At 40.7% G+C, this 23395-nt stretch overlaps 1 long non-coding RNA gene across 5 annotated transcripts in view; it reads right to left on the reverse strand.

The window, feature by feature from the left end:
- LOC144035348 (uncharacterized) overlaps nucleotides 1-21321 on the reverse strand; it is a 51246-nt gene extending 29925 nt beyond the window's left edge. For 2 of the 5 annotated variants that reach the window (XR_013288424.1, XR_013288426.1), the window contains exons 1-5: nucleotides 20801-21321; nucleotides 20617-20702; nucleotides 20194-20497; nucleotides 16227-16331; nucleotides 10717-10787 (exon numbers count right to left, since the gene is read on the reverse strand). This is a non-coding gene — a long non-coding RNA (uncharacterized LOC144035348). Of the gene's footprint in view, nucleotides 1-581; nucleotides 10788-16226; nucleotides 16332-20022; nucleotides 20498-20616; nucleotides 20703-20800 lie in introns of those variants that run through there. The other 3 variants (XR_013288425.1, XR_013288423.1, XR_013288422.1) reach the window with 3 other exon arrangements.
- Nucleotides 21322-23395: the final 2074 nt, after the last annotated feature.

Raw genomic sequence — 23395 nt, forward strand, 5'->3', positions numbered from 1 at the left:
TCCCATTTTTCTTTATTGCTGGTGTTGTCTATATATTATGCAACATGCTTAAGCTCCAGGTTTAATGTAAATTAGAAAGAAAATAAAGCTGGATTATCACAACCTAAACATTGTAATCATCACAAATGACCCATAAAGCTAATGTTGCTAAGGTTATCGATAGCTTAGCGCTACTACAATCATGTAGCATGCCTGTAGTACTGCATGTTACGCTACAGATGCGGCATAATCTCGCAATATGTTAATGGAGCAGTGTGCGTGCACGTTTGCAATCAATTACATGTGTGATGAAGCGTGCACATTTTTTTTGCATAGCCCCGCCCACCCAGGCACACACAGAAGCGTACATTTCTTTTCCACGAGCCTTCAAATTGATTTATCCACTTAATGCTCAGTGAGGTGTGAACTAAGTCCTACATACAGCTCCAGGCAAAATACACAATATATATATATATATATATATATATATATATATATATATATATATATATATATATATATATATATATAGAGAGAGACAGACGGACAGACAGACAGAATTTACGTTCATATTTCACATTCATGTAAACATAAACCATAATACATCAACCCCTCTTACTATTTAATAGCCTTTAGATAGACAGACACACACACACACGCTAAAACACACACACACGCTAAAACGCACACACCTCAACCATAACAATATATCATCCAAATAGCCTCTAATTATTTAGCTAATAAATATTTGTATCACATGTCCTGACTTTAACTTTCCTGTTTCTGGTTTTGATATTCTGTTGCCGTGGTGGCGGTGGTGCGAAGTGAGCATGATGAAACGTGACGGGCCGCATTAAGGAGCCGCAACCCATGCGCGGGACCCGGCACCACACACACGACGGGCCAGGGCGCACACACGCTTCCCTTCACGGGCCAGCTCACTGATGAGTTGGGACGTCCTCTCCTGCTCATCTGCCTGATAGGGAACGGCAACGGACCCACACCCCCTCGTTCGATGCACTACGGCGAGAACTAGTGTCCGTGCTATTAAAAGTGCCATCTTTCTAAAGCAGCATGTGTTTGAGCGTACAGATGGAATGACTTTTTAGATGTTCCAGTTAAGAGGCAACCAACTGGAAATGTTTGAGGGAGGACGGTCTGACTCCAAAATAAAGTGTAATTGCATTAAATATTACTATATCACAAATTTCATGCCAATAACAATCCAACATCTCGGAAGTGCTACATGTTTGGGCTGTGAAATGTAATAGCTCAATTGTTTGAAAGAGTAGCATCATTTCTCCTTTTCCTTCATTGGAGTCTGTTGTGAAATGGTGATGCCATTACGTGCCATATAAACTCAACTAAACTCAATTTTGTAGAAATCAAGCAAACAGCATTCGACAATTATCATAATATTGTGGTGGCCAACAAGAAAAAGACATTCATCTTTAAGGGAGGGGAGTATGTATGACAATTGATTATTTTTTTTTGCAAATCATGTCATCACTCTTCGTAAGAAAAATGACTGTTGACACAGCAAGCAGCAAGCTACTCCCTTTCAACCCTTTTATGCCTATTATGTCTTTAAACTCAGAAACATGTCTACTCCCTCCCATCCTTTAACAGCATGGATCCCTGGTGAATCTGGTGAAATGGGTCGCCATAACACAATTTAAATACTGTAGGAGTTATGTGCTCCCTCTTACGTGTTCCAGCTGAAAGGACGAACTTGCTGACTCCAAAGTAATTAAACGACAAACGTAATACCTCAAGTGTCCGAACAAGCAGAACCATTTTCTCCTTAAATGTGATTTAGTATTTGTCATTTAGAATTTTACTTTAAACGACGCCTGACTGAGGAAAATAATTATCTCAAAATAAAATATATGGTACTTAAATATAAACATCAAGTTCATTTCTCAGCTGGATACAAAGGTTTTGCAGTCATATCTACAATCATACATTTCTCATTTCATTTATGATCAATGATCTTTCGAGGATAGAAATTTTGTAGTGTGACACCAAAATCCAATTTTTCAAGTTCTTTCGCTGTGTGAGCCCTCCTCAGAAGCGCTAAAGGATGGGTAAGGATGCCATGTGTATCGTCTTCAGACTCTTAACAATCGGTATGCATCATGGCGGAGGCTCCTTTTTAAAAAATGTAATCTGTCAAGGATTAGCGGGCGCCCGAGCTCCAGATTTGACCCAGCATTATAATCCTTTGTGTTGATCTAACGTAATCTGATTTCTCTCAATTACTTTGTCTCCCAAATACTCGGAGGCAGACGCTAAAGTGAACAATGGAGCTGGCCGGCGTGCTGCTTGAGTCGTCGGTATCGTATAACTCTAATTTAGCGCAAGATGATCTTGGAAAATGCAACCGTAATCCAATATTTTCCCACGTTTTTTGCGCACAATCAAATAAGATCAAATACGAGAGGTGTATTTAAAAAAATCTCCCTTTGTGATGGTAATAAAGCTCCATTTCGATTAGCAGTCAGAGAAATGAAAAAATAAACAGAGTTAATGTGGTTACACTAGTGTGTTAATTACTGGGAATGTGAACCAATCACAATCAAACAGACATTAACTGTGGCTCAGCACACGGCTGCCAACATTTAAAGGGTCTCTGATATTCTAGTTGACTTTTCCTGCCATTTTTTTTAAGAGCCAGGAAGGTTTTGTGCTAAAATTGACTGCTAGTTGGAAATGTTCATAATTTCCTACATCTTGACAAAGCAACCTTTGTTTCACTGCACCATAACACTTTTTGGTTTTGTAACATTTAAAAATGTTGAATTATTTGGGAATAATTCTAATTGTATGTTATTGGTTTTGTTTTTGTTTTTTAACATTTTCCATCATGAATGGGACCTAGAACAATTGGGGGGAAAGGGATATTTTCAACAGGAGAAATAGAAATAAACAATAAGAATGAGGGCCAAAAAGTCAAAAATGTGTGAAAATGTGTTATGGGTCAAAGAAACCAAGGTTACTGGAGCGAAATATAAACAGTTCAAAATAGCAGTCAGTGTTAGAACAAAACCTCCAGGCTTCTTTCTGCGAGAAAGCAAAAATAAAATAAAAATCTGAGTACAGGGGTATGTAGACTTTTTAAATCCACTGTGCTTTATAATTTGGAGTTGGAGATACTTTTACGTCAGCATGGCTGCCACTCCCCTCCACTCACAGGAGCTAATCTTTTAGCAGTGGAATCATCCGACCTAAAAATGACATCAATGGAGGATTTGATCATATTCAGACAAGAAGTGGAAGATGAAATCAGAGGACAGATGAAGAAGCAGAACAAAGGTCCAGATAGCATTTTTATAACCTTTCATTACAGCGGGCAGCCAGGCCTCGCTATCGATCTGATCTTTCAAACTCATTTGAGGCCAGAGAGGAGTCGAGAAGGGTGCCCTGCTAATGCAATATGGGACGCACGGCCCCTCATTTGTCATAGTAACCTGACTTAGATGAGTTAAATATAGATGCTTCCGGTTTAGCAGAGGAGGGATTTCAGGCTCTATTCTTAGCTTGCCGTCCTCCGCGTCAAAGCAGACGGACACGTGTGAAATTGACATTGGCCGGGAAATAAATCATTGCTGAGGCGGGGGGGAACGGGTGTTGCGTAAAATATTGCATGCTGACTAACAGGATGTGGTCATTTAATAACATGCCACCTTTTCACTCAAATTTGAGTGAAAAGGTGGCATGAGATTTTTTGTTTCAATTTTTTCCCCAATTTTATTTAATAAAAACACATTAAATGGCAATTATATACAACATAAAGAATTTAACAGTTTGTGCATCATGGTTAATTAATTGCAGTTAATTCTGGTATGTGCGATTTGACTACCCGGATGCACTATAATACAGATGCATGAAGAAGTTTCACAACTGAATCAGTAATATTAGTGACTAGGATAAATAATATATGCTTGTGAAAATTTGTTATATAGTTAGTCTACTCTACATCTACGTGTTGCCATACAATTTGTGCCCAAATAGCCAATGTTTAAAGCAACCTCCATCCATCCATTTTTTTAACCGCTTGTCCTCACAAGGGTCGCGGGGTTCTGGAGCCTATCCCAGCTGGCTACGGGCAGTAGGCGGGGTACACCTTGAACTGGTTGCCAGCCAATCGCAGTTAAAGCAACCTAACATCGCAAAACCAGTGCTATTCCTTAGCCTGTCCATGTCATTTACAATTATATGTTAGCATTAAGCTAGTGGGTCGCTGACGTTGGGGTCACTTGCATCTGGAGGCACCACTGTATTTTGCTTCAATGCTCACACGGCGGCTCAGATGTTTTTGGGGCAGGCTTGCCCTAAATAACGATGTCACACACAAACAAGCGGCGTGCACATGACTTACGCATCTGTCAGCAAACCTGACATAAACCTGACATTTTTTCCCTCCTCTCCTGGCCTTTGATGCTTAATTGAGTACAGGGTAGTAGTGTGTGCGTGTATGTGTGTGTACGGACAGATAACACACTTAAAGCCAACACGGCCTACACACACTCCCGGTGTTAGCAGGTTTAATCACAAGGCCACGGACCTTTGTCAACTACAATCCACACGACAAAATAAGATGAAACCAATTTGTCATGTTCATATCATATATTGTAGTGGTTGTCAATTTTTTAAACCTAAAAACCAAGTTTTCAAATGTAACGTTTTTGTAATATGCGCAGTTTGAAGATTAAAGTTTGTCAACATCATTTCAAAGCGAATCCATTACATTGTTAGCCTAACAGGATATAATTGCTGAAGTCATTTTTAACATATTGTTACAATATTCTGATAATTGTGTTTTTTGAAAGTATGTGGGAATTTGTAGATCCTCAAAATGTACAAAAATGACTCAATTATGCAACTAGATTCACAACATTCAATATTGGTTTGCTTTATGTGGCCTAAGATCGCTTGAATAAAAAGATAGCATAATACTACCATGATAAATCAACATGCATGTGCTTAAAGCTAAACCGAAATACAACCCGCAAATCACTGAAAAGAGCAACTTTGCCAAAGAGAAAAGCTTCTAGGGTGTTTTTATAACATCCAAGTAGCGAGCATCTCAATGGCGAGGCGTAAACACCAAGAAGACGGGAGAAGTGAGCTGTGACAGTTCCTTTTGTCAACGTGGCGTCACTCCCCCCCGCAACCCCCTCCGCCATTGCCATGCCAGAGAAACCGAACGACTGCTACATCGGATCTTCTACCTGATAACGAGCTGGCGCCTTCCTCAGGCATGATCCGCTACCACAACGACCTACTCAGTTTTATCCCTTTCAATATTGTCCCTACAGACGTGTACTACTTCATTTAATCCTTAGAAGATTTATGACAATTGCACCCTTTTGATAGTAATGTATAATTCTGCACAATCTCTGCCAGGAGATGGTGGGACGACAGGAAAATAATACAGTAGATGACCATGGTTAATCTATTTCAGGGTTGGTAATCTGCGCGCGGCAGGGGTACCTTTACATGTCACCATGACGCCGATGGGCTACAAAGGAAAATAGATGGCAGAAATCAATAGACGGCGGGGCCTTTCCTAGCATGATGTCACTTCACAGACCGCCAGAGTATACATCATGTGGTGACCTCATTTGGAAATAAAATGGACGGAGAGACGGTACTATACTGCTGTGTATGACTCCCCACATTTTTGTCTGTGCTTTGAGGTTGAAGGACGGCGAACGGTGTGAGGTCAACCCGACGGTTGAAGCGAGCGCGGCGTGACGCTCCGACATCAAGAGTGAAGGCTAAGAATAAGAAGTGGAGCAATCCCCATGGCGGGCGTAAAATAGAGCAAATGACCACAAATGCTGGCGTCGTCATGGCCACTACTTCCTAGTCCTCAAGAGTTTTTCTGCTGCTATACACTCCACTGGCAGGTTAGCCTATTGCAGATGCACAGGCAGTTTCACTTAGTACCATGAAATTTGGTAGACATGTTGTCTATCATAAGTACACCCGGGGGAAAAAAAAAAGAAAAAAAGCCATGCCGGAAAAAACATGGGAAGTCTGCCATATTGGTTTAAAGCGGCAAGTGATTAGGACAGCAGCAGACAGAACCCCCTGACTTTTCTTTTGAAAATTCTGCCCCGGCAGCTAGTTTCACTTAGCAACATGAAATTTGGTAGTCATGTCTCCAATGAGTAGACCCACAAAAAAGTCTCAAGAAGTCATGCCTGAAATGAAACAGGAATGGTGCCATTCTGGTTTGAAGCGGCCATTTCAGGGTGATCAGGGCTGACTTTTATTTTGAAAATTCAGCTCCCAAAGCCAGTCTCACTTAGCAACATGAAATTGGGTAGACATGTCAATTATGAAGAGACCCACATAAAAGTCTTAAGAGGTTTTGAACGGAAACACACAGGAAGTATGCTATTTTGGTTTGAAGAGGCCTTTTTTTTTTACCCTTTACAAAGCTATATTGATTGACTATTGATTTTACTCGTCAAAGCGAGTACAGCCACCGCCAAGCAGCATCAAGTGACGCTTTAAACAGATCCCTACGAGCAGCCGCATGTTCCCCGGGCCTGATGTGCACACGGTCATTTTGTAAGGGCCGAATGTGGGCCAGTAAATCAAGCCTGTTGCACTTATTCAAGCAGCAATCACGGCAGGCATTCAGCGAGTGAATGAAAGCCATCTTCCTAATAAAGACAGAGCAGCGCATTATTTCTTGCTCTCTGGAGGGCACGCTGCGTCTCCAGCTTGATGAAAAGAACGTAGCTACCTTGGCAAATAAAGTGAGCTTCTTTTTTTTCTCTTTTTTTTCCCACTGTTGCCGTCACTCGATTATGTGGTGCCTTTTCAATAGGCCTTTGTGAAGGCTACGCTCTAATGCAGCATGCGTCGCTGCCTGGGAAAAGGGTTCATTTTGTGTGTGTTTTTTTTATTTTTTATTTTTAGATAATATCACCAGGTGATGATCTTTCAACTATGGCAGAGCAGCCCGTGACCTCCCCCAAGGGCACGAGGGACTTCATAAGTGTGTGTGGTGAAAGACGTGACACATTGGACAAACATGACTCTCAATAAACAGTCGGTGGTGTGTGTCGTGATCCATTTTTATTGACGGGTCTCGTCGACACTCGCTGATGTTTGCCCACAGACGAACCCATATTGTGATCTTTAATTATCTGCCCACAAACAGGCCCATTACAAGCTCTTACAAAACAGCACATTTGAGTGCACTGCATCGTTTATAAACTCTTAATTTCCTGTGTTTTTGACTGTCTTGTGCTACAATGAAAACTAAATGAGTAGGTGTCACTTTGATGACATAATCTCTGACGCCGGCTGCCCAAAGTTGGCAAAGCGAGTGAAAACGGCCGCGCTGCGACACAAGTAATTGGCGGGCTTGATGGTGGGAATAAGTGGACTGTTTCCATGGCAACCGCCACAGGACCGAGGCGGCCGGCGAAGGATTGATCGACAGTCGCACACTCCCCGAATGTTGCAAAGTGTAATTTAAGGAGCGATATTTGTGCGCCTCCTTCCGACTTTCTAGTAAACAGTAATTGATTGGTGATTATACGCTGGAATTGTTTTCTGTCATCAGCCAAGCAATTAATTAGATGACTAAAAGCCCCGGAGGACGGTTTGTTGGGCACAGTGTGTTTCATCATTTCAATTGAGGAACGTTTTCCTCACCCGCTGACCACTGCGGGGTCCCTCCACTTTCTGAATAACAACATGAGACACCTCAGTTCAAAAATAGGCATCATCAGATGTGTAAATGTAAACATTTTGTCCACATGAAGACATATTTACAGACTGTTAAAGCAAGCAGTGACTATAAGACCATTTCAGCCAATTAGAAGCCTCGGAAATGAAAGCTGAGGGTTGATCACGTCATTTTCATTTGATTTGATTTGGAAATCCACAACAGTTCAAAAGCAATTTGTAATGTTTGTAAATTGAGTGCTTCATGAGGAAATGAGATTTCTGTTGCCGACAATTTGGCCTATACAGTATTCCACACGACCCTGAAATTTGATTTTTTTGAGAGTTAAGCATTCTAGCTTTACTTTTACAACATACCATAAAAGGAAATATCACCCAGTACATCACCTGGGCCCCATTCCTGGAATTTATCCAGAGCTGATGCCAAACATTACCCCACAGTGTTTATCAAATCAAAATATAATATTTCAGTCCCTTGATGTCGCCTAGGCTAATTACTAATTTGCACCTACTTGGCGCAAACATGGCCTTTTTAATTTTGCATAAATGCTGTGAAAAGTTCTAAAGGTTTAACACTGACACCCTTTAGATGACCTCTAGCATTCAGACTTTTATTCACACCCCTTAAGAGACACAAGCCGGCTGATCATTGGTCATTTTGGACCAATGACAACCTTGTCTGGAGGCTGGAGCCAACCTGCCCCGAAACAGGAAGTGTGAAGTTCTCACCTTCGCCATCCCTTCAGTGTCAAACACTGCACGCCCAGCCGCTAGTATGCCTAAGTGACTAGCGGTGAACGTTCAATTAACGCGCACGCTTGGAGGAACAACATCCTCGATAGCTAAATCTGTGTCGGCCGCTCTATCTTTTTTCCAAATGTCACAAGCGAGGTGTTAGCGTCCCAGGGACAATAAGCGGTATTGGGTTTCGCATGGAGACTTAACGGCACCCAAACTTAGCACTGACTCCCTAAGGATGTCGGTATGTGTGTGCGAGGATATACACGGTAAAATTAGCATCTTAACAACAGGATATTGCACAATATGTGCGTAACTGGAAGGTTAGCAACATTGCACGGTACATTTGGTACATTTTGACAATGACTTTTGAACAACTGGAGGGTTGTATTTGGTTCTCCAAGCAGATAGGGGGCAGCATAACACAACCGCCAACTTCCTTTACATGAATTTAATGATAGAATTAGGTTACAACACTCACACAGCAGAGGCTCCCTCAGTTCAGCTGTAATGTGCTACATTCGCTCTGTCGCTCTCCTGTGGAAGAATGTATGATCAAGTAAACAACGCCAAACAAGTGCAGACAGACACTTTTGTGCATTGCACTTACAACAGCTGACCAATGGGTGGCAATGTATGGGATAACACGCCCGTGTTATTGTAGTGACTGATGAACAATTTGACTTTGAGTCTCCCGTTGCTATTATCATCAGTACCGATGTGTATTTTTATAGCTGATCTGACAGTGCTAACCTAGTGTATTTTAGCATTAACAAAATCAATTGACATACAGTAGACGTTGCTTTGATTTATGAGCACAATCAACAAGAAGCTGACAATTAATTACCAGATGACTCGAAGAGGGATGAAAATCCCACTTGCCACCAACCCACCGCAGGGCAAAGTGAGCCATGCTCAAGTCAAAGTGACACGTTCAACAAATAAGATGAGGTCACCGGGATGTGCTCCGTTTATACAATCTATTACTCATACTTGTCTCAGGGCGCACGGGGGAAGAGTCATTCCAGCATTTGATCAAAATTACTTGCTTTATTTGTGCTCTTTGAAATGACAATAATTCTACTTAAGACGGAAAGATCAGCTAGCATCACATTTACAGCCAATAAATGGGTGACTATTTAGCAGCCAACTTGGATGGATGGATGGATGGATGGATGGATGGATGGATGGATAGATGGATAGATGGATAGATGGCTAGATGGATAGATGGATATAGATAGATAGATAGATAGATAGATAGATAGATAGATAGATAGATAGATAGATAGATAGATAGATAGATAGATAGATAGATAGATAGATAGATAGATAGATAGATAGATAGATCTAAAACCCCTCTTACTACTTAATAGCCTATCTCTCATTATTTTGTATTCTTTTGAATCTCAATAGGCTGTTTGCTGTTTTTTTTAATTTCTTTATTCTATTTCCACTTTACTGAAAATGTATGGCCGTGTGTCACTATTGTACAGTGAGATGTGGTTGCACAGGCGAGTGCAGAGTCCAAATGGTCCAAATAGCACAAATGCACAAGGACATTTGCGAGTATATTTGCAGACACGTCTTAGGAGTAAATTTTAGCAGCACTGGTGCATAAATCAATGCGGATACTGTATATACACGCATCACTCCGCTACAGCTGCCTATCAAATCTATACCCCGTTACATGAAACTAGTGGTGAGTGTGGCTAAAATAGCGATTGCCTCATTTACTGTGGCGGGCAGGAAGCAATATTGAAGTTCCAAAGAAGTGATCGGAGAGGCTTGTCATAGGGAGCAGTAGCAGGTGCAAACGTGAGGATGAAGGAAGCATTTTCCCCCTCGGAGGGAAAGAAGAGCTCCAGTGTTGTCATGAGTGAATAAAATATAATTTTTTTTAATCCTGACAATGAATATTCTCTTGTGGGGTGGGGTTTGTATGAGGGGGCTAAAAATAACCTCAGTGTGTATAGTGTGTTTGTCATGCTGAATGTAATCACATTCAATCTCTCCTACAACTCCAAATCACAACATTTGAGCACCCTTATTAAAATCCCCCGCGCCCGGACACACTCACACACACACACACACACACAAAGCGCTCATCACGCACACACTCCTCTGCAGGGCATTTCATCGCACACTCCCAAATGAGAAGAGACAGACCCCAATGTTGGGACCGGAGGCTGAGACAGAACAAAGCAAGCGCTTTGCTCCCTCGCAATGCTGACGACATCGCTTGTGCGATTATTTACGTTACGTTATACAAAATACAACACACACCTTTCATGTGAATGTGATGAGTGGGGGTATGGATTTGGAGTGCCGTTGCGAGGTGGGTGCCGCTGCTTCCACTGGGAGAGAGAAAAAGAGAGAGAGATTTTCCACACAGTCAACAAAATGATTTTGTCATGCAGGGTAAATACACAGCCTCCCATACTCATTTATCCCAAACCTATACGCACATCCCTGCGGAGTGAGCGCTACTAAGCAACGCCATGCAAACAAAACACGCGCATGACTCACACGTTGTGTCGATAGGCCGCATTTCTGCTTCTGGTAATTGAGGAATGCAATGCAATATACACTATTTACTTATTTGACAGTCTAAAGGTGTAGAATGACAAAAAAATATGCAACTTATTTTATCAGTGTAAAAGAAATCGAGGAAATGGTGTATTTCTAATTTGCTCAGATGGGCACTGCGAGGGGCCCACTATTATTTTTATTTTTTTTAATGTTCACTGTTGCTGATCATTTTAATGTATAATAACAGCGTTCACCAATAGATAGGGATGTAGAATGACAAAAAAATATGCAACTTATTTTATCAGTGTAGGTAATCAAACAAGAAAATATAGTCTCACAAATAATTTTGAGTGTATTACATATAACCAGTGAGTCTCTGATAGTGGTACGAGCATTAGTGATACGCAGGTTCCCTCTAGTGGTAGGCAGAAGAATCACTGCCTAAGTACAGTTCAGTTGTATTTCACTTTGAAGTATTTGCATTCATACATTACTTAAGTTTCTGTATGTTAATTTCATGAATGAAAAAAAGGAAGCTTTGTGTTTGTAAATGGCAGTTTGTGTACTGGGTGGATGCATACCCAAATCATCATTTGTTTAATGACCTTTTGTGTCAATATGGGGAAATTAATGAGCTGTGACATTCAATTATACATCAGCACCTCCAATCACGGCAGCACTTTTGAGAGACAAACATTGGGAAAGCTTGAGAAGGACTTGCTTGTTTATGAGTGTCTCTTTGGCACGGGGAACCATATCATTTGCATAATCATGAATAGCAGATACGGTTGTCAGGGGAAACGGACGAGGGAGAGAGAAAAGTGAGCGAATGCTGCAGTGATGAGAAAAGACGCAATGCATTCCACAGCACAAGTGGGAGAATTACTTTTTGAATGGGTTTTCATGGAGCTACAATATGTTTGCATGTGCAACTTTAATACTGCAGACAAAATATATTTTGTTAACCTTATAACCTAATGCCAAAGTCATTTTTAACTTGTCACAATATCAATAAAAATGCATGTGGATGTGCTAAAAATTGTGCTTTTTCTTCATTTTTGTGAAAAAAAAGTGAATATTTTAAACAAAGGTTGAATCATTTTTTTCTAGTTTGTGTAATTTGTTATTTTTACTTGTTTTCCAAAAAATACTTAGGCAATTGTGCTCTTAACCTAGCAATTTAGGATAAGGACAGTTAACAATTATATATTGGTATGTTTAATGCTTTATTACATTGAATTAGAATGGTATTTTGCTTTTGCATTCCAAAATGACATTTTCAAAAGTATTTTTATTTTGGAAGTAAGCATTTTAAATTAAGTGAAAATGTGAAAATAAAAAAAACATGTTTTTTTTAATCAACTGAATTATTTAAAATATTTTATTTTACATATTATTAATTATTGTATTAATATAATACGATATTATTTATATCTACCTATTATATAGAATTTATTATTTAAACATTTTATTTAGCTTTGTATTTATTTCATGTTGAGATACAAAAAATAATTTTGCTGTTCATTTTTAACTTCAATTATTGTGTAAAATAAAAATATAATAATTAAAATAAACACAATATTGTGTATGAAGTTAATATATATTATTGAGTGAAAATGAAATATCTTAATATTAACTTAACCCCTATTTTTAACCTGAATTAGACATGAATACAGATAAGCAGAACAAGGTCATTTGGAAATGTAAAATTTAACTAGTTTTAGATTTATAGATTTACTTTATAAAAAATTTACATTTATAATTTGAATACAGTTAAATTAGTATGTTCCTTCCGAGTTGTTATAATTAAAAACAAATAGTTGGATTCCTGTTAAATGTGAACATACTTTAAAATTTTAAAAAGAACAACGTTGCAATTGCAAAGTATACAACTGGAGACAGAAGTAACGTCCAATAACATCGTTTGTTGCTCACCGTCGCTACCGTGTGGCACAATCTGACCTAGCAAGATGGGGCACAGCCCAAGATAACACCCCTAAACTTCTGTCATGCCACAAAAACATACAGTAGCGTCCTTTTGCTGTTATTTCTGGCTATCGGTTCTCTATTCCACTCTGTGGTACATGAATTGCGTTGTCGCTCGGGCACTCGCTGTCTTTACGCCACACCGTCACGTTGTTTCGCCGTCCCTCGGATGCCCTCCTCTCCCATCTGTGTCATCCGCCGCCCACGCCGCGTCAACCTGCCTCCTCAGACAGCTCATTCCCTCGGCCTCAGCCAGCCAGCCACCCACGGCCACCCTCCCCGTGGCTCAATAAAAAAACACTCCTACAAACTAGACAGCTAAAAGGTAAGATGGACCCCGAAGTCAACGTGTGCCCGAGGCCCATCTTTTCCCTGCAAATAGCATGCGAGGATTAGCATTATTTTTTATTTATTTTAGTGCTGTCACTTCACCATTATTTTACCGTCTCCGGGCGGCGAGACAGTGAGTCATGCTTTACCGGTGAGAATTTAGCACACACCATAATTTTATATATATATATATATATATATATATATATATATAAAATCCACATTCATGTCTGGAAAATGTATAGAAAAACTCCTTATGAGCTCACTAATACCCTCTTGTGGTACAAAGTGGCGTTGCAAGGTGGGGTAGTTAGTGACCCAAGCGAACAGAGAATTCAATTTGTATTGATTCTTCTGGATAATGATTGGAAACATCTTGGGGAAAATACTTGCCAATCACAAAGAAATCGAGGAAATGGTGTATTTCTAATTTGCTCAGATGGGCACTGCGAGGGGCCCACTATTATTATTATTTTTTTAATGTTCACTGTTGCTGATCATTTTAATGTATAATAAAAGCGTTCACCAATAGATAGGGATGTATCCAAACATCACGATACAATATTATCACAATATGAAGCGCACAACAGCACAATTATCACAATATTGTAGGGAGTTTGACGATATAAAAAAGAGGTCCCAATATTGTAAAAAAACAAACAAAAAAAACAATAGCTCATACTAAAAAAAAGCACAATATTGTGTTTTTGTACATAAAAGCAATACATATTAACAACCTACAATATCTATTAACACTTCATGTTGAGGCACTTACTTGCACGCACACATTGAGTTCCTCCACATATTCTGTTTATAAGCATATTACGTTCCCCTTCATCTGACCATGAGTGTGGATTTTAAACATAGAAGGGCAAAACATGCCTTATGAAAATTAAGCTGCACTAAAAAAAAACTAGCCACCAGAGGGTGCTAGAACTGCACAAATTGAAATCACCTGAGTTTTTAAATATATGTGCTGCTTTTAATATCGTGACATGACGACGACGATACTGTGGCAGTTTTAATATCGCAATATCGCCGTTATCGTTACATCCCTACCAATAGATGGCAGACATCGGCAAAGAGTGCTTCCAATGCCAAGCCGAGCACAGCACGCCAGAAGTGGTCCTATTTGGCTCCCCCAGTAGTGCTGATGAAAAATCGTGCGCTAACTATCGGCGATTTCTATCATCTATTATGAAGGGCAACCTCGGGAAAGTGAACATGGCGAGCTGACATGGCCATGCGTGCTATAGAGCAGAAGAGGCAAGACAGCGTGTGGCTTGAATCGCACTTCGTGACAAATAACTGACAGGCCGCGTGTCTGGTGGCAGGTGTTGGACCAGTGGAGGCGGGGGTTCATGCTCATATTGTCCTTGGCTCTCTGTGCGGTATCGATCGGCTTCAATCTTGTTTAGCCGCCACCAAAACTCGCAGTCCCGCATCGACTTGAGATGATTACACCTCGGTTTTGTCACGACCGGCGGCTGGCAGGCGGCGGCGTCTTCATCACAACTTGGTCACTCGTCGCTAGGGACTTTTTTTCTGTGAGGGTTTGCTCAGAGCTTTTGAGGCCAAATGTCTGATAATGAAAAATAATAATAAGAAATGGGACAACACATTATGGGTGACAGCGGAGGGCCCTGAAGTTTTAGTTTAGTTTTTAAGTTCAAAAACAATTTGTTCATTTTCATGACATGGAAGAAAAATGTAATGGCTGACCTGAAAGGGTTTAATTCAAACCAAGACAGTGAGCCATTGACTGCTGCTTGCTTGGCAGATTTCAAAGAGCCAATTACAAGGTGAAATATTCCTGCTATAATTCAAAACAATGCTAGCGTATCCATGGTCAAGTTTTGGTTGGATTGTGGATTTGTGAATAACAAATAAATGACTAATAAATAAATAATTGACGTTCCGCACGCTTTTTTTCCCTTATCCATGTATAGTCAATCGTCTTATTTCAATTCAGGTGTACCTAATGTTATGTCCAGTCAGGATACAGTTGGCTTGTTGGAAGGGTTTTGGTCCCTGGTCTATTTTTAGCACAATGGCAGTGTTGTTGCTGACCTGCGTTGACGCAATGTGACTACTCAGGATTCTTTTTTCTCGACAGTGGCCTCAGATGGCATCTCCACCCTATTAGAGGCCGAGACAACTCGAGGTCAAAGATCAGAGGGGTTTATACAGGTACCATAATGCGCACACCCAACACGCATGTATGCACCTGATCCACATGGTGGAGGCGCGCTAAAGATGGCCGCTGACTTTTTCTGGCACCAAGCACTGTTGGCGAGGCGTTCAGGTAGCGGCCATCTGCTGTTTACTTGCCGCCGCCCTCCATGACATCTGACAATGACACAGCTGTCCGCGCCGCTGTGCCGAAACACACAAAAACATGTAAATGCTCGTATGTGAGGCGACAAATTTACATGTAATTGGCTTTGGTTGACTCATTTGATTGGACGAGAGGCAAAACATTAGGAACAGCTCTAGAAAAGTCTGTATTGCTAATTTGCTACATAAAGTGCTGCTGACTACTCTTGCTGCTGTTCACATTCACATCATACAATGTATAGGATAGTCTAACAGTATTTACATTAAGTCAAAGCTTTAATATGCACTTTTTGATACATGCCGTTTTCTAATGCTGCTTTTCACCCTTTTTATTCATGCATATTCATTTTCAACTGCTTATACAGCTTTGCGTATTTGTTGCTTCCAGTCTTGTTTCACATGCTGTACAATGCTTACTGTATACTAAATGATTTCCATATACAATGCTTCTATTTTTGGTGCTTTTCATTTGCATCATTCTGCATAATCGTATATACATAGTCAATAATAATGGCCTTGTTCTATTGTGATATTTAAAAAAAAAAAAAAAGAGAGAGCGAGCTAAAAAGGGTAAATGGGTCAAGGACTCAAGAAGAAGAAGGGGATGTTACCTCCCAGGGAGTTGACCCCTCCTGTCGTCCCAGCTCATTAGTCAAGAAGGGTCCGAGGGACGCTTGTGCCACATCTATTTCTGTCCTTATCCCCCATTTTGGCCTCTGCAGAGACAGGGACAGGCAAAGGACATCATGGCAGGACACGGACATGTGTAGGTTTGTGACACAATATGCACTGATATTTCTTTAACAATGTCAATGACTCATGGGTTATAGTGCAGTTCGGTGAGCTGGAAGTAGAAGTATGGGTGCCATGGTAAGTAATTAATTGATCTATGCTGCATGGCCAGAGTGTAAACTATAGTTAGAAACACGACAACCGAGACACCTGGGCCTGAACCAATCTTAAATTGATGGATTGTGAGGCAGTTTTAAAGGAGCGTTCATTAATCCTCCACTGGTGGTCCTGTCCAAGTGTCTCACGCACACACACACTTTGTGTTCAAGTGTAAATTGCTGGCCGTCACTCTACACAGCTGCACACGGCCAATGAAGGCCAAGCAGCAGCGGTGACGTCACTCCAAATACATCTCACATGCTTACAATTAGACATACAGGGCTCCAGGTGGCGGAGTGGAACTGTCACTTGCCCTACGATGCAGGTTAGCGTGGGTTTGTATGTGTGCGTGTTTGAGTGGGTGCAACAAAAAAAATCCCCAAAAAAATCTATCAATTAGACATACATGAAGCTTCAGAGGAGGTATTAGACTAATAATTAGAGGATCCACAACTACTGAAATAGTGTAGTAATTACTGTATATGAATTGTTGTTGAATAGTATCAGAGGAATTATATTTGAAAGGCAAGCAACATGCAGAGTGCCTCCAGTTGTGACACGCTACTGCCATCATGTGTCTATTTGGAGAACTGCAGAAGCCAAACGCTCAATGTGTGCCGGCTATAATTTTTTATTGTATTATGGGGAGGCTTGTTTATTATATTATTATTATTATGATAAACACAATTTGGCTGTGTGTCCTCTCATTACACAATTACATTATAAACTACGTCACTTGTGTCGCATGACGTAGTCGCCTTCACCACCCACCGGCTCATCTCGTACACGCCTTCTTTGCGAATTACTGCTGTCAATCACAGACACAACACGCCCAACCCTCTCCCCATTCACAACTCAACGGTCCTCCAACCTTATGACAGAATGGGGTAGATGTGTTTCACACAGCGCCAATTCCGGTCACTGCTGGCCGCGTTCCAACACTCGCACCCCAACTCACGTTTTGACTTTTGTGTATGAATAATCATTTATGAACAACAAATTTACATAAATAAAATTATGTAAAATGTACATTAAATTTAAATTTTAAATAACACTATAAGGATTTTCCTATAGTGCAAGTAGCATACAAATGTCCTACTTTACAGTTAGCTTGATTCAGGTAAGAGAAAATGCTTTTTATTATTTTTCTGCAGTCGTATTTTATTATTGGGACTGTACCCAACAATTAACTGCCACATCTCAGCAAGCTACAGTACATTGTTTGTTTTTGATAAAACACTGGTGTTTTTTCTTAATTTGTCTTCTGGATTATTCTTTGTCCCCCTAATTTCTGAACACACTGCTACCTGTTTCTTATTAGGACCTTACTCTGACCGCAAACCCTCAAAAACGAGCCATTAGTTAAAATAAAAACAAAAATCATGTAGCAATTTCCATATATATTTTGAAGCATATTTCAAATCAGCTATCATTGAGTACATGCTACAAGTTGGAGTCTTCAGGAAGAGTTTATTAAAATTGTAGGCAAGAGTTACAAATTTCGACACATTCTGTGTACCTTAAACGCATCAGTAGTTAGAGCAGAAGGTGTACACTACACAAGCTCCATGCCCGTCCCAATGGAAGAGAACGTTAGTTTTACCGGTGTCGGTACCAAATGTGATCAGCCTGCCAGATAGTATCGGGGTCGCTTAATGAGCACGTCACGATACAGGATTGGCTAGAAATTATCCAATTGATGACAAACATTGGAAAGAAAATATTAAAGATATAATTTAAACAAAATGTATGTGCTGAAATTGTAAAAATGTAAATAAACCTATGTATATAAAAGCAAGATATATTGAATAAATAATAAAACAGATTGAATAAATGATAAATGCACAAATTGCCTGAGATGTGACAAATATTGTCAGTTTATTATTGCTAATGTGGTCCTATTATCATTAAGGCTATTTTAGTGATTTGTAATTTGTGAACTGCTCAAAAAGAACCCAAACCGAAGTTAACACTTCTGCATTTCGTTAGCGCTGCTGTACTGACGTCATCGGCGCTTCAATCTAGTTTATTTATTTATTAAATCTTCAAGTATCCTGCTTTTTTATTAGGTGTATTCATTCACGTTTTGACAATTTCAGTCCATATATTTTATTTAAATAACATCTTTAATATTTTCTTTCCAATGTCTTGACGTCCACCGATTTTTTGAATTTTCAAATAACTTTATTGAACAACTGTAAACGAATAATCTCCAGCCATCAGTAGACGACCCCGATACAATCTGGGAGCCCGATCACATCTGGTACCGACACCGGCTCGACTCTAGTATCGTAAGCGTGAATTAAGTGGTATTGTACTTGTAGCAGAAAGAAGCGTGCCCGAGAAGTTCTTGCACGTGAGACACTTTTTGTACGCACGAAACATGCTTTTGTGCACAGTATTTCCCATTACGCTTGCGTAATTGTGGCACAAATCGAACGCCATAGGTGGCGGGGGAGACTACGTCAAGCGCCATAAGTGAAGCAGAATGTAGCTTCTCGTGTAATGACAGTCAAATAGTGCAAGCTTAAGATGGCGCCAAACAGTTTTTGACCAAAATTCAAGCTTTCAACAAACATGCACTGACTAAAATGTCAAATGGGCTATTTGCACAAATCCACTATTTCCTGAACTCAATACCACTCCATTTCTTGTCTTTCATGATTGGACAAACTGATTAATCCAGGTGTCTGGCTATTGTTGTGGTTACTGAGGTCAGGCACACCTGGATTAATCAGTTTGTCCAATCATGAAAGACAGGAAATGAAGGAGTGGTAGAGTTCAGGAAGTAGAGGATTTGTGCAACGAGCCCATGATCAGGACATGTAGACACCAATTTATAGTTTCAGCAAAAAAAAGTCGATTTAGTGTTGTTACTCTTAAAAAAAAAAACACAGGTTATCATAGACGCAATATGACGATGCATGCAGTCAATACATTTCCCTTCAAGGCTGAAAAGTACGAGTTAAGACAGCAGTGGTACTTATTCGTTGTGCTTAAGGATGTTTTATTTTAGTACATCTTTCAGGGAGTCCTTTTGGCAGTTAATGCTTCTATTTATAATGCAGATACTGCCAGAGAACCAGAGAATTTGTGACATGACTTCTACAGTATTGTTTTACATTAATTACATCTTGACTAGCAAAAAAGTAAACGAAACAAGTATGTGAAAATGGCTAACCAAACATATTTCCCTTCAAGGATTAGTGATATACTGTAGTTTTATGCCACCCAAAAAGCTACTTTTTGTCCTTACATGTTGTCCAACCGCAGAATTAAGAATTAATAAGAGTTCACTATTTTGTGAGTTAATAGCTTGTTTGAAATTACAGCTTGCACATTATTTTTTTCTCCCTTTTTTTTATTACGCTCAGTATCTTGGAACAGCCCATGTCGGAAATATCATTCTTGTCTTTGTATTATAATTATAGAGACCAACATGGTTCCGTACCTGATCAATGGTCTGCTGACATACTGGATTTCTTTGGCATCATATAACACGTCAGAACACAAAAGTTTCAAGGTTACATCATTAGATTTTATTTTGGGATAAACTGCACACATGATAAATCTCCATTAACAAAGATCCACGCCACGTCTATTTACAACATTGACCCGGTCCAAAACCGATCCGTAAACTCTTGCAATTGAGTTTAGAAAAAATGTCTTGGAATGGACTAAAGTCACCTTTCAGGAGCTCCTGGGTCTCCCCGGGGCAGAGCCTGTAGTCCCCGGTAGGCGGACAGGCAGGCAGGCAGGCAGGGCTGACCTGGAAAACGCTCACACAGTGACACAGGTTGCATGGCACCATTCACAGGACAAAGCACTGCAACAATACCTGCCCTTGGTTGCTTGGTTACCTGACTTTTCAAGCAGTGGCCACACCGCCAGCTCAGGTGGCTTTTGCTCCGCTCGTTGGTCGAGAGGGCGGGGGGGCCGGCGCGGTGGGGAGGCTTTTGCGGGGAGAAGAGCACTCCCTACAGGGCGCCCACTGCGAGACAAATACAGCCCATGAATCGTGCGACAATGACACAATTGACACAAGCAGCACCGCTTTTCTCCAATTTGGTCGCAGAAAAGGGGGGGGGGGTGTAAATGCAATATTCACACCTTTTGCGACAAGGGGGGAAAGTTGCTGCATCATCATTCGGTCCTCGGTGTTACCAACACGAGCCAAACATTTCTTCAAAGTCCCTCTGTTGGAAGGCAAGACAATTGTCATAATAATCAGAATCCAGCGCTGCGTACACGCGGCCGGGTGAAAGGCATTCGCCGTAAAGAAGAGATGAAGTACCCAGCGACGAGGGGGATTCGTTCTCTCGGTTCATGCTACTCGACGCCATGTTGTCTTCATGCTCTCGTATCAGGTACTGCGTCGTGTTCTCCGGCGCCATTGCTCCCGGGGCAAGTCGTCTCGCGCAGGCCGCTGTTCGTCGCTCCTTTCTCGGCTCGGTGTTGTAAGGGCCTCTGGCCAATTTTCGACTGCGGTCTCGTCCGTGGCGCTTCGTTGTACTCGTGGACTTTACACCAGTGGCGCTGCGTCGACACTGTCCGAAGGCTTCGTCCTCCTCGGAGGCCACGCGGAGTTGCGTCCACCGTAGCTTGGTTGCGGGTTTCAAGGTTAACCGAACGGCGTCCATGTGTTTAGAGCTGGTCATATCCAGTGACTCAATATACATTGCAAAACTAAGTCAAAAGTGAGCTTTTGTTTTAAAAGTCGGGGTTTTAAGCTGGTTCTCAGACACGACTCGTGTGCGTAGCTCCGACGTCGACGACTAAGCACTAACACGTCGTTTTAAATTAAAGTTCTTACCCATAATGCACTGCTTTATTCGCCTTTATAGCGTTGTTGCCACCACGCGGAGCGGAGGGACATCACTCTTTCATGCAACGATTCAAAGCTCCACAAAACAATCGTAGGTTCTAGCTTTTTTTGTCTATTTGTTTGTTTTAGACTCGTACATGGAACTTCGTCGAAAACTCTTATTTGGAAGTAAGTCAATAAAACTACAATTTGAAACTTCCCTATATTACCCCAAAACGTGAGATTCAATTAAACATAAATAAATAACCTGCAAGCCGCTGACACAGTGGACATTGACTTGGAGGGCATTTTTGACGGCGAATGTTTGCAATTAATGAGCATAGTGGGCCTTTACTTAAAAGCTGGCTAATTTCCCAAATATTTTTTACATTTCTTAAAGTGTTTATGTCATTTTTTTTTTTAATAACAGGTTAGACATGTTTAACTTGACAACATCCTACCACACATAATGTGATGACAATTACAAAACAGAAGTTTAAATATCCCTCCATCCATTTTCTCAACTGCTTGTCCTCACCAGGGTGGCGGGGGGCGCTGGAGCCTATCCCAGATGGCTTTGGGCAGTAGGCGTGGTACACCCTGAACTGGTTGGCAGCCAATCGTAGGAAATTTAAATATTTACTACTAAATAAAATGCTGGAAATAATGTCTCATGTGCAGTTATCACATAATGACAGGGGGACATGCAAAATGTCCAATGTGATTATGAAAATACAACACATGACATAAGTAATAAAATGATATATGATCAAAATGACTCATTTTATCCCTAACTTGTCGTAGAAAATAAAATCATACACACATTGTACATGGTAGCTATCAGAGTAATGTGTGGGACTTGCCAAACATCACATATAATGGGGGAAAAATGTATAAAATGAAAGAAACAAATTTCAAAAGACTTAAACATTGTACTGGTATGTATACAAATGTTTGGCATCTTACAAGGAGTCCTCTTGACTTTCATAATTCTAAATTTTGACGATAACAAAGGCACTTTATGGTGAGATTGCCCAAAATACATACTGCAAAACAATACCAAAAATGTCATAAATAAAGAAGATAATTTTAAAATATTGACTAAATCAGAAAAAAAGCTTCAATTTAGATGTAATGACACTTGACAAAAACTAGATGATCGATTTATTTTTGTTTGTAGCTGAGCTCGGGACTGCTGGGATTCTTTCCAGTACTCTCTAAAATGTCTCGAGTGGTGGGAAAAAAGCTTAGTTGTGTTCTTGTCTTATACGCCACCTGATGGCAGTGTCTGCACATAAAAGGCAATTTTTAAGAATATTTGCCACAAGAGGGCAATAAACAGCTTATGCTGCATGAGCGTGCAAATTCTCTACAAAGTAAACCCGACTTTCCCCCTTTATGGAGTCCGCTGAATGTGCATGCATGCTGCTTTGTTCTCCTTTAGTGCTTTTTGAGGCAGCAGGAGAAGGAAGCAAAAGTAACAAGGTTTTTTTTTTAAGGATATGATTACCTTGCGTCTCGGGAAAATATTTAAAGCCACACGTAAGGTATTATTTGTAATATAGGGGTTGTTTACAGCTCTGGGCTAGCGTTTTAAGTAAAAAGCCACATAGTTAAAGTAAAAAGCCACAATCATTAATGCTGCCCCTCAGTGTGATGCTGAAGGTGATGTGGTACATGGAAGGAAACCAGCAAAGTGCTCATTTGCTTGACTAGAACTCACATTTTATGTGTAAAGTGCAGTTTGAGTGCGACTGGCGGGATCATGACAGAAGCTGGGCAGTGGGCACAGTTCAAGTTTCCTCTGCAGTGCGGCGGCTCAGGGTGAGGGAGGGAGATGGAAGAAGGAGGGAGGGAGTGAAATGGCACCAGTCCCAAGGGCATCATCCCCAAAAGACATCACTCACCCAGCCAGTTGCAAGTTAAATTCACAGCAGCCCCGATTGATGCGTCTCTTTGTGCATGTGTGTGTGTCAGTATGTGTCCCGAGATAAGATTCTGTGAGCGCTCACGACCTGCACGGGACCTTGTCATATGACGTTTGACCTCAAGGGAGATTTCATTTCTAATGATGTTCCTGCATCT

This window comes from Vanacampus margaritifer, chromosome 15 (genome assembly GCF_051991255.1).
Source record: "Vanacampus margaritifer isolate UIUO_Vmar chromosome 15, RoL_Vmar_1.0, whole genome shotgun sequence".
In the NCBI taxonomy this organism is placed as follows: Eukaryota; Metazoa; Chordata; class Actinopteri; order Syngnathiformes; family Syngnathidae; genus Vanacampus; species Vanacampus margaritifer.